At 41.9% G+C, this 17,639-nt stretch overlaps 1 protein-coding gene across 5 annotated transcripts in view; it reads left to right on the top strand.

Moving 5' to 3' along the window:
* Positions 1-17,639, top strand: part of LOC126240775 (serine/threonine-protein phosphatase 6 regulatory ankyrin repeat subunit C-like) — an 881,520-nt gene that overhangs the window by 716,709 nt on the left and 147,172 nt on the right. The window lies entirely within an intron of this gene.

The raw sequence follows: 17,639 nt of genomic DNA, 5'->3' as shown, positions 1-17,639 counted from the left end.
ATCTATCTGAAAGAAGCTGCACAAATATCCAGGTCTTGATAACTTTTCAGAATGATGTAAAAACAGGCAACTTGTTTAAATGTTCAAAAATGTAAAATTGTGCATGTCACAAAATGCAGAGATATAGTATGCTATTAGTACAACCCCAATATATCACAGTTGAAATCAGCAGATCTTAACACTAGCTGTGTTAAAAATTTGTAGGGATATGAAATGGAAAGATTGTGGGTGCTGAATTGTAGATAAGGTAGCATAAGTGTACAGTGCTCTTACATGTAATGGTTCAGTTTCCATTCTATGAATTTGCACTGGCTATGAAAGGCCATGATCCATGCGAGTCATGTGTCAGTGTCAGTACGCAAGTCACATGAGATTTGATGGACATCAGGCTTGCCATCTGTCTTGTTGACACCATTTCATTGTTTTTAGCATTTATTTATTTGTCCATATAAATCTCTTTTTAAGTACATATATTGTACACAGGATATTGGACAGAAAACCTTTTAGCTATTGGATTTTCAAATGTCAAACATAAATTTTATAAATTTTTATGACAAATTGGATCCATACAGTTAATAATTACAAATTTTTGAAATATTGTATATTTATAACTTATTTCTACAATTAAAGATACAAATTACATTTTTTCTTGCATAAGATACTGTGAGATTGAATAGTAGCAGTTTTTCAGAAGGTAGGCTGTCGAAGACTTTTTAAAGCTTTGTAGTTCAGTAAGAGATTTTATGTGTCTTGGTAATCTGTTGTAAAGTTTTGTTCCTGCATGACATACACCTTTCTGGCATAATGTGGTGTTACAGTGATTGACATGTATGTCTCTGTCTGACCTGGTACTGTAATCATGGACACTTTTGTTTTGAGGAAAAAGGTTTTCTTTTCTCAATATGCTTTTTTTGACATGCGTGACTACTTCCAGTATATAAATGCAGGGAAGGGGTAGGATCTTTAGATCTTTAAAGAAAGGTTTGCATGATTTTCTGCTGCTCACTTGTTTCATTATTCTTATAATTGCCTTTTGTTTCCTGAAAAATGTTATGGCCTGATGTACATTTCCCCAGAAAATGATACCGTACTTCAGAATTGAATGTACACAAGCAAAGTATACAGCCCTAACTGTTTCTGCACTAGTACTGTTGCAGAGAATTCTTACCACATAGCTCATTTTTGCTAGTTTTGAATTTAGGGTTGTGATATGAGTGTTCCATTTAAGATTTTCCTGGATATGAATCCCAAGAAATTTAGTTTCATTGACAGAACTAATGTTTTGGTTATCTATATGTATTACAGGTTGTGCCGGATTTTTATTTTGATCAGTGTGGAAATTCATGAGTACCGTTTTTTGGGGATTAACTATTAGCCTGTTTCTGGTAAACCATTCAGACACTCCTTTTGTAATATCTTTTGCAGATGCAGTAAGATTTTCTTCATTATTTCCTTCAATCAATAGATTGGTGTCATCTGCAAACAGTACTGGTTCAGAATCCCTAACATGTGATGGGAAATCATTAATGTAGACCAAAAAAAGAAAGGGACCTAAAATGAAGCCCTGTGGAACACCATGAGTTAGTCCACATGGTTCTGAAAGGTGTACCTGGAGTTCATTTCCTTCTGTGTACTTAATTTCAGTTACCTGAGAGCGATATTCCAAATATGATTTGATCCACTGATTTGGCACACCTCTTACACCATACCATTCGAGCTTCCTCAGGAGTATAGAATGATCAATCACATCAAAAGCTTTTGTTAGGTCCAAGAATAAACCTGATATATTTCTGTGGTTGTCCACTACATTTAAGACATGGTTTATCAGACTGAAAGTGGCAGTTTCAATTGATCTCTGTGGTCTGAAGCCATGTTGACATCCAGAAATAATGTTATTCTTTTCAAAGAATCTAATTACTTTCGAAAGGAACACTTTTTCAATAATTTTCGAAAACCCTGACAATAGAGACACAGGCCTATAGTTACCTATATATTGATGATCACATTTTTTATATCTTTTTTATATAGGGGTATTACTTTTGCATTTTCAGTTGCTGAGGGAAGACACCAAATGACAAGGATGAATTGCATATGTCCAATAAAGGTGAAAGTATTTGTCTTGCTGTTATTTTTATAATATAATCTGGAATATCATCAATACGAGTTGAATACTTACTCTTCAGTGAATTAATGGTATTTAGGAGCTCTGTTGGGCTTACTGGACTGAGGAACACAGATATATTATTTATTTCAATAGATGAAAGTTCTTTCCAAATTTTTCCTTCACTAATTTCCCAGCAACAGTTGCATAGTAAGAATTGAAACTATTTGCAACTTCCTTAGGGTCAGTGACATTCTTGCCGTCATGTGATATCACAATATTTTTGTGGGTTGTCTTCTTCCCCGTAAGATCCTGCACAGCTTTCCACATGGAATTGGTTTTATTGGATGACTTCATAATATATTTGTCATTTTCCTTAATTTTTGCATCCTTTATGATGCGTTTCAAAACTAGTTGTATTTTATGAAATAATTAATAAATTCTGGACTGCTGTCAGTTTTTTAATGCAGAAAAAGTTCCCGCTTCCTTCCACAAGATACTCTGATGCCTGGTGTAATCCAGTTTCTGAATCTATCTGTGCTTTTGGAAATAACTTTCCTTTGTGGAAAAGCTATGTCAAAATTATGCTTGAAAATGTTCAAAACATGTTCCATCGTTAGTATTAGAGGTATCATATACTTCTCTCCAAGATTGTTCACTGATTAGGTACTGGAAGTATTCAATATTTTTCCCACCTTAAATCCTTTTATGGATAACATTTTCTATACTGGTCGAAATGTGATTTACAGGTATGGTCAGTAATTGTGAAAGGTGGTCACTATAGCCAGTATCAAAGTTTTCTGATGTACACTTGTCCATGTTTACACATACCTGATCAAGGAGAGTGACACTAGTTTTAGTTACATGTGTTGGAGAGCTAACAGTAAGACAAAGCATATGAGCAAACAGTGATGGATAACAACATTGGATATAGCGCAGTGCAGTGAAATGTAAAAAAGTATAAATTACCAATATGACGTTTCTGGAAGATTTTTCATTGAACAATGGAGATGGCTGAGAAGCAGAAGAAGATTTCTGTACCAGAAATTTTTTATTATTAAACAGGTAGGGGCCTATCCTCATATGAGTTGGGAGGAGCTAGTGAAGAAATTAAAACTGGTCTCCTCAGCTCTCACCACCTTACTGAAAAACCAATCATCCATAATGGAAGCTGTTGAGAAGTGTGGAAATTTGAAGCATATGCATATGCAAATATGAAGCATATAAAATTGTAGAATCTTAGACCTACAGTGAAATGGAACTTGTTTTAACAACTTAGTTTCAAAAGTACATGCCACAAATAGTTGAACTGATAAATTTTGACAGTGGCATATTGTTGTATATAAAACAGAATGTGGGGAGAGTGAAAGTGTGGACTAGCAAACTGTCGTTCAATGGATGCAGACTTTCCCTAGTATCACAACTGGCCGTGGGCTACCGTATTTACTCGGATCTAAGCCGCACTCGAATCTAAGCCGCACCTGAGAAATGAGACTCGAAATAAAGGAAAAAAAAAAAAAAATTCCCTAATCTAATCCGCACGTGAAACTTGAGACTCGAAATTCAAGGGGAGAGAAAAGTTTTAGGCCGCACCTCCAAATCAAAACAAAGTTGGTCCATTGTAATATGAGACACAATTTAGGTCGAATGAGTGACGATACAGCTACAGTAGTTTGGTTCAAGTCGTAAGCTTTGCAGTTAAGCTTTACCAGGTAGCCATTGCTACGCGTCAGGCACTCCGTCCGTATTTATAGGGATACGCTTCCTTTTTCACGTGCTTCATCTGGTTTGAATCAATTGCTTATTTTGCTTTGATCTGATAAGTGCCGTTTTCTTCGTTATAGGTGTTTACGTCACTCTAAGCTGAAAATGCATTACTGTACTGTGTCAGGCATTGTTTGTCGCATTCTGATAATGCGTGTTTACAGCCTGTCACCGCTCGCGGCATGGCTTGCTTTTGCGCGTACTACCGCCGCTTACAATTAAAAAAAGAAAAGAAAAGAAAAGAAAAGAAAAGAGAGGAATCGTCTCATTAGCGAAACAATGGCAAGAGACTGCTATTTGTTGTTACTTACACTGCTGCTTTCTTTGATAATGATCAACAAGAACCAAATAATAGACTGCGTATGATAGAACATGTTCTGAACGAGAGTTAGGCGAAAATTTTTCTCCGTTTGAAAATCTTTGTGGCCGCTTCTTTAGTACATCAAATTCTGCACAGAAATTAGTCATCATGGATTTCAAAATCTAGTCAGTTGTCATGCTTCATTTCTGACTGTATCACTATTAGGCATAAGAATAATACGAATGTAAACATGACATGATATGTATATTCTTCCTTGTTTGCTGTTGTCCCAATCTAGTTTCGTAGATTATTAGGCAGACAGGATTTAAATAAGATAGCAGCAAACATGAAAGAATATATGGCAAAATGTTTATATTCGTATTATTCTTATGGTGAAGAGAATGCTGCATGTGATTCATATTTCATCATGTTCCTATTAGCAACCATCTCTTCTCACAGGTAGGAAAAAATTCAGAACGTAGAGTTGGGCATATTGACAAACATCCGTAACAGTCTTGCCAGTCGGATTTTCGTAGTACATTGAAATTCTGCTACATTCGAAGATGAACAATACGGAATTTGTATTTGCTTCGTTGGATAATGTATGAAAATGCAGTGGTCGAAACTCGGGGCGGAGAAAAAAAGCTCGTCTTCCACCTTTTTTAAAAAATTTATTTACTGACGCAGAGGTTTTGGCGCCAGTATTTATCTTTGTGCCTACAAAGCATGCCTATGTAGTGCTACATATATTCGATGGCAGAAGTTACTTGTGGCGGCACCTACCAACATTTTTCAGAACTTCCGCTTCCGTTGCACTCGATTCTAAGCCACAGGCGGTTTTTTGGATTACAAAAACCGGAAAAAAAGTGCGGCTTCGATTCGAGTAAATACGGTATGTAACATTTTTTAACTCTGACAGAACTGGCATATTCTTTAATTTAATACTCGATAAGACATTCACTTTTCATGATGAAATTGCCATGTGGTATGAAAAGCAAGGAGGGCTTACCATTTTGTTGCACAAAAACACTGATGGCAGTGAGAAACTAAAATCTGTGGTTATTGGGAAGCCTAAAAATCCAAGGTGCTTCAAACATACTTCTACCTTTCAATGCAAATACACTAAGAATACTAAAGCATAGGAAATTTCATAGGGGTGCACTCTGCTGTTATTTGTAAATAGATATGTAGCACATCCTCCAGATGTTTCATTTCTGAGAAATCTAAAAGTGTTTTACCTGAAATCCAATTGTACCTGCTGTCTGCAGCCTCTAGACTTGGGAATAATATATGTCCTTAAGCTTAAATACTGGACAGCTCTGGTAAGAAAGATTTTGAGTGCCATAGACCAAAGAAAGCCAGGAAGCCAGCGTAACATGCAATTTAAGGAACAAAGTTGATTATGTATTCATGGAGGCAAGTGAGTGCTCAAACCATCAAAAACTATTTAATGAAAGCAGGATTTCATATGATTGATGTGGTTGCTCCAGTGGAAGAATTGTAGGAGTTCCATGAATTAACAGGGAATAATTATGTAACTTTTGAGGACATTGTGACTCTAGATGATAATGTGGTTACCACAGGAGTGCTGAGTGTTGAGTTGACTGCTGAGAGAAGCATGGGAAATTGAAGTGAAAATAAAAGTGATAGTGTACCCTCATATACTAAGGTGGCAGAAGGATTTGAAACATTAAGAAGATTCATGATGGCCCATAAATTTGAGGGCACAAGAGTAGCATAACTTTCTCATTTGGAGCAAAAAATGTTTCTGGTACTGTTCAGAAGAAATAGGGAGCAAATATGTTTGCCTGACTACTTCAAAAAATCCTAGGTATCAGTAAGTGATGTTCAAATAGTATACATTTATTGATTTTTGTGAAAATTTAACTAAACTTTTGTTTTACAATTCAGTTATTGAAGTAATTTTTTGCAGCTAATTCTTTTTTAATTTGTACACTTACTGTTTTTTCTGTAATACATCCTCAGTAAAATTTGACTTGAGTTTCATAATTATGAATTGGAAGTCTTCCTCTTTATAGAATTTTCCTCTATACAGTGTTCAGAATTTGTGGTCTATAAAAAAACGGGCAATACATGCCACTTAAGTGAGATTATGAATTACAGACCAGTTACAAAGCAAAGAGCATTTTGGATTTACAGACTTAATTTATGGTTCACAGTATTAGTAAAAAATGCATATTTGAAGTGCTTGTTTGGTGGAGAGATGATTTATACTAATAAAGTGTTCAAATTGAATTCAATTGTGTTTTGCATAATTTAATAATGGAAGAAATCTTATCCACAGCAGCCTGAAATATAAGTTTTGGAATGTGTGGAGCTTACAGACCAAGAAAACAGAAAATTCACTGTTGTCATTGATGGTTCAACTGACTTGTAACAAATGGGGACTATAGTCAACATTATTACAATGGCTGTTAAGGAACAAAACAGTAGCAATATTGTTAATCAGGAAGGACAATTTAATGTTTAAGTTAACAAAGAACAGATGTTAATTTTGCTAATTCTGTGAACTGTGAAATAGAAGATAGCGGCATTTGCAAGTTAAACTAGGGATGTGGAGTTTTGCACTGGTTGTTAGTTAGAAAATGGTAATGAACACTATTGGTAACAACTTCATGTTTCTGATATTGCAAGAAATTAAAAACTTTCACCAAGAAATTAAAAGGGATATGCAGGACTGTTATAATAAATTAAGGAATGCAATTGGCAGTCAGTGAACAGAGCTCACTAATACATTTAATCAAAAGATGATCTCTGAAATGAATTTCAGGCCAAACTAATGGACTCAGAACTGAATTTCAAGATGTTAAGACAGAGAGTACTTGGGTGAGGGGAGAGGGAGGAGGGGGGAGAACAAATAGGGGGTTAGCAAGTCAACTGGCAGGAGTGAGACACAGTCCAATGAGTGAAGTAGAAAAAATTCACTGGAAAGTTTCAGAATGTGAAAAGGGATAGAGCAAAGTAAATAAGTAGTTGATACAGGTAGAGATTCATGCAGCACTATGTTTAATAGATTGTAACATTCCTTTCATGCAGCACTATGTTTAATAGGTTGTAACATTGCTAAATTGCCTCAAGCAGTTGTGAGCAGTGGGATGAGTGGACAAAAATTCTGTGGCTATGAAGCCAGAAATGATGTCCAAGCAGCAGCTTTTATCAAACAGTTCATACAGGCATTTTGAAACCCTTATACAAAACAGACAAAATAGATATATACATCAGTCACATGAAAGGTGAAACACATATCTGAGGTGTCACTCTATACAAAAAATTATTCCACAATACAAAGAATTGCTATGGTAATATGGGGCAATAAAGATGTAGATGTGCATTTACAACTTGATGTGTGGAAGGAAATAATGGAAAGATATGGATTAAAAATAAATAAAGATAAGAGTGAAGTAATGGTATTTGGAAGAGACAAAGGGATCAATGGGAATATTACTTTGAATGGAGAACTCCTCAAAGTGGTAGACAGTTTCACTTATTTAGGGAGTGAAATATCTAGTGATGGAAGAATAACCAATGAAATTAATAATTACAGAAGGAGGCAATTTCTACCAAACAATAAAATACCTGATTTGGAATAAGGACGTTTCAGAAAAAGCAAAACTCCTTATGTATAAGGGGTATTACTTCCCTGTTTGTCACTTACGGAGGAAAAACATGGGCAATGATAGAAAGGGACTGCAGCAGACTACAACCCGGGGGAAATGAAATTTATGAGTGCAGTTAAAGGGGAAAACAAGAATTGACGAAGTAAGGAATGTAGATGTTAGAAAGGACATTAAACAAGAAAGTATGAGAGAAGAAATAGAAAAAAAGAGATTAAGATGGTAAGGGCAGGTTAAGAGGATGTGTGGGCAGAGACTTCCCAAAATTATGGAAGAATTAAAGGTGGATGGAAATAGACCTAGAGGGTGCCCAAGAACATGGTGGAAAACGGGAGTGAGAATATCTATGGAAGGGAGAGGTGTGATCTGGCAGCAAGTGGAGGAAGAAAAGTGGTGGGAGGACTGAGCCAAATGGAGAGGACTCATGACCACCCAAACCCAGCAGTAGCTGGAGTGGGATCAACTACAACAAAGAATATAAAGCATCATTAGTGAATAAATTTTGGACCCGAGAAAAACAATCAGATATAAAATAAAAAATTCTTCCACGATTGAACTACACAAGACCTTATATTTTTTGCAAGAGATTATGCAGGAATTTTAGAATTACAATCCCCCCCCCCCCCCCCCTCAATGATCTAGTTAAAAAGAAACAGTTAATGTTAATTCTAATACAAAAGTTATCACTCTTGGTACATGAAAAGTTGGAACTCAGACTGCAGTTGAATATGGAACAGTTGCGTTTAGTGATCAGTTGAACTGAAATCCTCCCAGCAGAATGACAACAACAGGAAAGCAGTAATGGTGATCATGAATTACAGACAATCTAGTACAGGATGGTGTGTGAAATTTCATACACTGAAACTTGTTTATACAGGGTGTTATAAAAAGGTACGGCCAAACTTTCAGGAAACATTCCTCACACACAAATAAAGAAAAGATGTTATGAGGACATGTGTCCGGAAACGCTTAATTTCCATGTTAGAGCTCATTTTAGTTTCGTCAGTATGTACTGTACTTCCTCGATTCACCGCCAGTTGGCCCAATTGAAGGAAGGTAATGTTGACTTCGGTGCTTGTGTTGACATGCAACTCATTGCTCTACAGTACTAGCATCAGGCACATCAGTACGTAGCATCAACAGGTTAGTGTTCATCACGAACATGGTTTTGCAGTCAGTGCAATGTTTACAAATGCAGAGTTGGCAGATGCCCATTTGATGTATGGATTAGCACGGGGCAATATCCGTGGCGCGGTACGTTTGTATTGAGACAGATTTCCAGAATGAAGGTGTCCCGACAGGAAGACGTTCGAAGCAATTGATCGGCGTCTTAGGGAGCATGGAACATTCCAGCCTATGACTCACAACTGGGGAAGACCTAAAACGACAAGGACACCTGCAATGGACGAGGCAATTCTTCATGCAGTTGACGATAACCCTAATGTCAGCGTCAGAGAAGTTGCTGCTGTACAAGGTAACATGGACCATGTCACTGTATGGAGAGAGCTATGGGAGAACCAGTTGTTTCCGTACCATGTACAGCGTGTGCAGGCACTATCAGCAGCTGATTGGCCTCCACAGGTACACTTCTGCGAATGGTTCATCCAACAATGTGTCAATCCTCATTTCAGTGCAAATGTTCTCTTTACGGATGAGGATTCATTCCAACGTGATCAAATAGTAAATTTTCACAATCAACATTTGTGGGCTGACGAGAATCCACACGCAATTGTGCAATCATGTCATCAACACAGATTTTCTGTGAACGTTTGGGCAGGCATTGGTGGTGATGTCTTGATTGGGCCCCATGTTCTTCCATCTATGCTCAATGGAGCACATTATCATGATTTCATACGGGACACTCTACCTGTGCTGCTAGAACATGTGCCTTTACAAGTACGACACAACATGTGGTTCATGAACAATGGAGCTCCTGCACATTTCAATCGAAGTGTTCGTACGCTTCTCAACAACAGATTCGGTGACCGATGGATTGGTAGAGGTGGACCAATTCCATGGCCTCCACGCTCTCCTGACCTCAACCCTCTTGACTTTCATTTATGGGGGCATTTGAAAGCTCTTGTCCACGCAACCCTGTACCAAATTTAGAGATTCTTCGTGCTCGTATTGTGGACGGCTGTGATGCAATACGCCATTCTCCAGAGCTGCATCAGCGCATCAGGGATTCCATGTGACAGAAGGTGGATGCATGTATCCTCGCTAACAGAGGACATTTTGAACATTTCCTGTAACAAAGTGTTTGAACTGACGCTGGTACATTTTGTTGCTGTGTGTTTCCATTCCACGATTAATGTGATTTGAAGAGAAGTAATAAAATGAGCTCTAACATGGAAAGTAAGCGTTTCCGGACACATGTCCACATAACATATTTTCTTTCTTTGTGTGTGAGGAATGTTTCCTGAAAGTTTGGCCGTACCTTTTTGTAACACCCTGTATAATTACATTATGGGAATGTGATGCTTGTAGAGGTATACTGAACAAACTGTTCCACAAATATCTGCACATAAATATATATTTTCACACTAGTCGTACACGTGTACACAGCAAGAGACTTAAAAACAGACTTTTAGAATTACATGGTGGCTCGAATGCCTGATCTCAGTCAAAGATCATGTTGTTTATGGTTGATATGACCTATTGACACCACACAGCTGCCTGCCCCCGCCCCCCCTCTCCATCCACTGTACACTGACAGGTGAGTCTTTGCTGGAGACAGTGTGGGCATTGACTATGTTGGTGGTTGTACAAGGTGGTCGACGCATGACCGGGACCTCCACCTCGACCAGGGTGGGGTGCGGAGGCAGAGCAACAGGAGGCAGGGCCACCTCGAAGTAATTGAGCCAGCAAGGGTGGACGATGCAGCAGCTGACCCATGAGCAGGTGGGTGGAATGGCGGAGGGCGGGGTAGGTGTGGCAAGCCCGGATGCTAACCGAGCAGTCCAGTGAGATGAAGGCATGTATTGTTGTCGGCTCACACTCACGAGCTAGGGTGATGCTGTGTGCAACACTGAAATTTAGCTGGTCATTGGGTGGCGAGGTTGCGGTGTCTGTGAGTAGAATGATAACTCGGTCATCGAGAGTTACGATTGAAATGTCGTCCACGTGGTGTGGGGGTACGTTGCAGAGCAGGGTGACTGTGGGAGAGGGTGTCTCCGTAGTTGGTGAGGTAGCAGCAAAACCCGCACGTGGGGTGGAGGTTGACATATCCGAGATACCCGCGAATGGCAACGGGGAGGTGTTGGGTGAAAAAATTGGCGTGATGGGCTGAGGAGCAATGTTGTTGGGCTCCACGGTGGGAGAGAGACTGGCGGGAGAGTTGTTGGAAGAATCTGACTGAGCCAGCAGGGGGTGTCAGGGTCCATGAATGCTGGTTAGAGTCGGTGTAATGAAACAGTTTTGGGGAGAGTCTTTGACAATGATGTCGAAAGTTGTATCGCCGCGCCGGAGGACTTTAAAGGGGCCAAGGTAAGGTGGTTGCAGAGGTTATTGGACCGAATCGTCTCTCAGCATCACATGGGAACAAGTGTTGAGAGCGGTTGGCACTTAAGTGTCCGGTGGGGAGTGGCACATATGTGGGTGCAGGCGCACATGTTTGAAGTGAGTGCGCATGCGACTTATGAAATCTCGGTAGGAGGGGGGAAATCTTCAGGTACTTGAGACTGAATGAGTTCCCCTGGTAGGATGGGTTTCTCCCCGAAAGCAAATTCTGAGATATTTCTCTGTAAGTTGGGCTTGAAAGCTGAGCAGAGGCTGAGGAGCACCCATGGAAGGGCTTCAGACCAGAGGCAGTTGTGGCACCTGAGGGCCATTTTCAGAGTGCGGTGCCACCTTTCTACCAGCCCATTGCTTTGTGGTTGGTATGCTGTGGTACGAATTTTCTTTATGCCGCAGATGTTACATAAAATGGTAAACAGGGAAGACTCAAACTGCTGACTCTGGTTGGTGGTGATGTAGGTCAGACAACCGAACCTAGCAATCCATGAGTAGATGAAAGCCTTGGCCATGGTCTAAGCCATGATGTTAGGTAAAGGAAATGCCTCCACCCAGGGGGACATGTGGTCAATTGCGGATAGAATGTATCTGTGGCCCTCCGACAGTGGAAGAGGACCGATAAGTTTGATATGTACATGGTGAAATCATCCTGGAGTAATGTCAAACCTGCCCAGTGGTGGGGTGGTGTGGCATTGACAGGGGATGCAGCTGTGTGCCCAGGTCTGACAGTCACTTTTATATTTTTCCAAATGAAACACTCAGAGACGATCCATGTAGTGGCACAGATGCCAGGGTGAACGAGGTTATGCAGTACGTCAAAGGCCTGCTGGTGCTGAGGGGTGAGGGGGAGGGGAGGGGGGGAGGGGGGAAGGGGGGAGAAATGGGCGTAAGGTACCAACAAAAGTATTGCACCACATCTTGTCCACAATCCACAATGCCAGGGAATTTAGCTTTGGTAAACACAAGCGATGTTTGAGGGTCTGCAAGGAGAGCTTGAGATTCCTCGTCAGAGGCTTGTAGGGCGGCCAGGTTGGATAACTCTATGATGTGCAAAATAGTATTGATCCGTGAGAAAAAAATCTGCAGCAATGTTGTCTGTGCCTTTGATGTAGTGAACGTCGGTTGTGAATTGTGAGCCTAGATCAAAGTGGCAGAAACACTAAGGGGGTGGGTCCTCGAGGGGGTTGCAGAAAGCATCTGCGAGTGGTTTGTGATCCATGAGGATGAAGAACGATCGACCCTCCACGTCGGGGCAGAAGTGTTTGATGACCTTGTAGACTGCAAGGAGTTCTCTATTGAAAGCAGAGTATTTCTTCAGAGCTGTTGATAGTTTTTTTAGAGAAGAAAGAGGGGAAACCATGTCTGCCTTGCGTTGCTGTAGCACCGCTCCCACTGCAATGTCACTGGCGTCCACAGTGATGAACAACTCAGCCGAGGGGCTGGGGTGGGTGAGTGTCACAGCGTGAGCTAAAGAAATCTTTAGTGCATTGAAGGCCTCCAGCATATGTGCAGTCCAGCGAACGGGTTTGAGTCCTGAAGTCTGTTTACCCAACAGTGAGTCTGACAGTGGGGGCCTGCACGACGGCGGAAGAGGGCAGGTGATGGCAGTAGTAATTTATTGTGCCCAGGAAACATTGGAGTTTTTGAAAGTAGCAGGGGACAGCATTGACGCGATGGCCTGCACACGAGATTTGGGAGGCTGTATTCCGTGGGTGGAGACAGTGTAACCTAAGAAAGTGACGGAAGGCTGGCACAATAGGAATTTGTCTTTATTGACCTCAACACCATTGGAGTTCAAGGTCTGGAGGACCATGGATTAATGATTTATATGTTCCTCAGCTGAATTGCTGAAAATGAGTATGTCATCCAGATATGCAAAGCAAGACTCGAACTGTCGTAAGATGGAGTCAATGAATCGCTGCCACATTTGCGCCGTGTTTTTCAGGCCAAATGACATGAAGTTGTATTGGAACAAACTAAGTGGCATGATAGTAGCTGTTTTACAGATGTCTACCAGTGCTATGAGAATCTGGTGGTAGGCACGTTTACAGTCAATAACATTGAAGATTGTAGCGCCCGATAACATATGAGCGAAAGCATAGATGTCTGTAATCACCACACATTTGGAAAGAACCATTGTGTTTGAGGGCGAGGTGAATCGGTGAAGACCAGTTGCTGTCTGACAGTTGCAGGATACTTGCCACCAAAAGTTCGTTAATTTGCTGCTGGGGTGCGCACAACTTAAGAGGGTTGAGCCGTCTAACCTTGTGCCTAAAAGGAGGGCTGGAAGTGGTAACTATTTTGTGCATTGTACCTTCAGTGATGGAAGAAACTGAGAACTGCACACAAGACTGATCATTGTCCTGATGCGAAGTTTTTGAATGAGTAGGGCGCGATGAGCCATAGCCGTTAGTGTGAGTGGGAAAGGGCAGCACAAACGTCACATACCTAGTACGTGAGTGCAACGTGTGCTTGTGTGGAGACTGCGGCTGCACGCACAGCGTGGAGTGGGTCAGCACATGCGGTGAGTGTCTGCTGTCAACCTTGCACTTGATAACCGGTGCGGGCGAGAGCGGCATTGGCGTTGTGCGTGGAACAGCGATGACCACCAACTCATGTGGCTGGTGCACGAGAGAGGGGGAATGTTTATCAACATGCGGGGTGGCTGCTTGCGTGGTGTGCACGGTCACGTCACATGCGCGACTGTCATTACAAGCACTGTTAGGAACACAAGGCACTGGATGTGGCAAGTGCGTCAGGGGTGCGGAGTCTACCGGACGTGAATCGTCACACACGATTAATGTGTGTGGACTAACCTGATGAGTTTGCGAGCTGGTGTCATCCAGAGAAGCTCGATTAGGTGGTGGAACTGTGGACTGCAGTTTTAGCAGTGAGTTACGAGCTGCAATGAGCTCATTATATGTCTGTGCAATGTGTTGTTTCAGCTCCTCTTTGTCCCAGTGGAGTATACCGACAGTAGATTAGTTACGCAGGTCACAGTGTCTCCTGCAAGGGTGAAGCACTCGTATGCTAACTCACATGTCATGAGAGAAGCAGAATGGGGAACATAAGTGCAGGAGCACTGTATGAGTTTTAGTGGGATGATGTAGCACTGAGCCCTGAACTACATTTGGGGAGAGTTTGTAATGGGACAAAAAATCGATACCGAGAATTGATTCATCAATGTTGGCAACGTAGATAGTCCACAGAAAATACAGAGAATGAGATAGGTGTACCATAACTTTGACAGAGCCTGAAGTTTGTAATGTTGATGTGTTGACATCTTGTAGAAGTGACCTCATAGGTGAAAAAACGTGGGGAGCCATCGATGTAGGTTTGACAGAAATGTCAGCACCAGTGTCGACTAGGAAAGTGAGCTGTGATGAAAGGTCAGTTATGTACAAACAACGCTCAGCACCAGTGTCGACTAGGAAAGTGAGCTGTGATGAAAGGTCAGTTATGTACAAACAACGCTCAGCACCAGTGTCGACTAGGAAAGTGAGCTGTGATGAAAGGTCAGTTATGTACAAACAACGCTCAGCACCAGTGTTGACTAGGAAAGTGAGCTGTGATGAAAGGTCAGTTATGTACAAACAACGCTCAGCAAGGCAGATGAGTGGATGGAGTGCAATGTATGAGGACGCCTGTGAGGTTCCCTGCAGGACTCGGCATCTTTTAGGTCCTGTGGTTGGCATTTGGTGCTGGCAAGGTAACCAACACTTCTTAGCAGCCTTGCTGAAAACCTTGTGGTACCAACAGTATGGATGAGCCGGATGTGGTGGTGGTGGTGATGACTGTGGCAGCGGAAGAGACTTGTCCTCTTTGATTTGTTCTGGCATGTATACTGTCACGTATGGTGCATGGGCGACCTTGGAGTGCTCGGATGGTGGAGAGAGCAAGTGGATGCTGCCAGGTGATGTAGAAGGCACAGAGGCGGAATGAGCCCTGCCTCTGCCAGCAGATGGCCGGTAAGCAGGAGCAGTTGTGCCAACTTGCGGTGAGTGGTGAGCTGGCTGGCATTGTCGTAGCAATGAATACAGTTGGTCTGCTGCACCCACAGAGTGACGTCTGGCATGGTATGCTCACTCACAAATAACCGAAGATGGCGCCAGAGTTATGATGGGGTTCGGTCCCCCAGGTGTTCCTCGTACAAGATCTTGATGATTAATTCTTGTGGTGAGCAGGCAAGTCATTCAGTGATCATCTTATTCGCAAACTCGTATTTCGGCGGAGGTGGTGGCAAGAGGAGTAGATCGCAAGTTCAGCCTGAATGATCTTGGAGGTGTGTGACGAGACACAGGAATTTAGAGTTGTGGTCGGACACGTGACGCAACTTGAAAAGATGCTCAACAAGTGCAAATCATGACACTAGGTTGTCCTCATAAAAAGGTGGCAGCTTTAACAGACGACTTGGAATAGGGGACTCTTGTAAAACTGTAAACTGTCTGGTCCATGACAGCTATACAGCAGGCCGCTGCGCTAGACACGGGTGTGTTTCTGGCAAAAACGTCCATAGCAACTGCGGGTTGCATTGTCCTTGATGTGTTGCAAAAACACCATGCGGCTGACATGGTCGGTACTGTGGGAACGGGCGGTTACTCGGTAGGCATTGGGGTCCCGTAAACTTGGCCGCAGGCTACAGGCATTGATTTCAATTGATCCACCTCAGAAAGAACATGGAAGGCCGGTGCAGAAGACACAGGCGGTGCTGTGGGAGAGGCGAGTGTCTGAGCGGCCAGAACCAAGGCCCCTGCGAGTGCAGGGGGGAAGGGGGGGGGGGCAGGAGGCGCCATTGGTAACTCGTATGACCAAAGGTTTGAGTTCTCCGCGCACGTGGAAGACACGCCCCATGAGGTCGGACTATAAATGACTGGTGGAATTTGCGGAAAGTCACTTCGGTGTGGTATGACGCCATTGGAAAGTGAAACACCGAATGATTGACTCGAACCAACGTGGTTGAAAACTTGAGCGACCGGTCTGGGGGGTGACTATGAAGAATTTTGCGCACTAAAATGTCCTCGATTAGTTTGCAAATGAGGCAATACCAGACCAGGTTGTGGCTGATAGTGGCCAGGTGTGTTTTGCAGTAATGGCGGTGCTGCACACGGCACAACAGTAACTGTCGTTGCAGCCCATTGAGAGTCAAAGTACATGTGGGAATGTAGATCGCTTTGAGAATTATATGATTGATTAGTAGGTACATAGTTCTGAATGTTGAGCACTTCAAATTTCACACGTTGGCGAGCACAGTCCGATGACACGAAACCCAAGTCCATTGTTTGTGTTAGCGGTGTAGCACTCGACCTTTGTAGAGCAACAAATTTTGGGGTTAACATGGCTGGAGATTGCAAATCACTGTGAATTAATGTAGAACTGGTCATTGGAAAATGAATGAAGAGGTCCGGTGATCATTGTTGAGCTTCCAAATCTTTGAAGAAAGTGTTGGGCGAGGCAGCCATGGCAGCTTGCAAATAACCTGCTGATGCTACAACACCCAGTGTGGTAGTCGCGGAAGACATACAGACTTCTGGGTCACCAGTATGGGAATGTGCTGCATGTAGAGGTATACTGAACAAACTGTATGACAAATATCTGCACATAAAATTATATTTCCACAAAATCATACACATGTATCCAGCAAGAGACATAAAAACACTCTTACAATTACATGGCAGCTCAAATGTCTGATCTCGGTCAAACATCATGTTGTTCACAGTCGATATGACCTATTGATGCCACAACATTAATCATCAGAATGAGTAAGCTCAGCAAGCATGCAGTACATGTTCATTATGTCCACCTTGTTGATGTACCACCACTTCAAGACAAACTGTGATGTTTCTGACAACCGTATGACACACAAATTCTGTGATTTCCTGGAAAACTGTTGTGAGAGCCAGCAGCAGTTGTATTAGATTGGTAGATTATCTCCTTCAAATGTCTCCACAAGAAATAATTACAGGATTAATTTCCTGTGTGTGTACTGTCATATTGCATCACCCCAAAAATGTTCTGGATATGGATGGGACATGGTGCCCAAAATGTTCATGTTGGAAATTCAGAATAACATGTGATATGTGAGGGAAAGCTCCATCTGAACCATGTGTTTCTATTGGTAACGCTGTTGCATAAAGTTAAAAAAAAACTGTACTGCAACAGGTCCATTGTAGCAGGCCCAGTGCTGGAAATGGCAACCTGTACACTTACTTTTCACCATAATATTCAATCTTGTGTACAACATTAGGAGTTTCTTATGTCCAGAATCTGATGTTGTGCCTATTGATGCTACTGTTCAGTTGGATGTACACTGAATCTGAAATCCATG

Source organism: Schistocerca nitens, chromosome 1, assembly GCF_023898315.1.
Source record: "Schistocerca nitens isolate TAMUIC-IGC-003100 chromosome 1, iqSchNite1.1, whole genome shotgun sequence".
Taxonomy (NCBI): domain Eukaryota; kingdom Metazoa; phylum Arthropoda; class Insecta; order Orthoptera; family Acrididae; genus Schistocerca; species Schistocerca nitens.
This window is presented reverse-complemented; position numbering and strand designations above follow the sequence as displayed.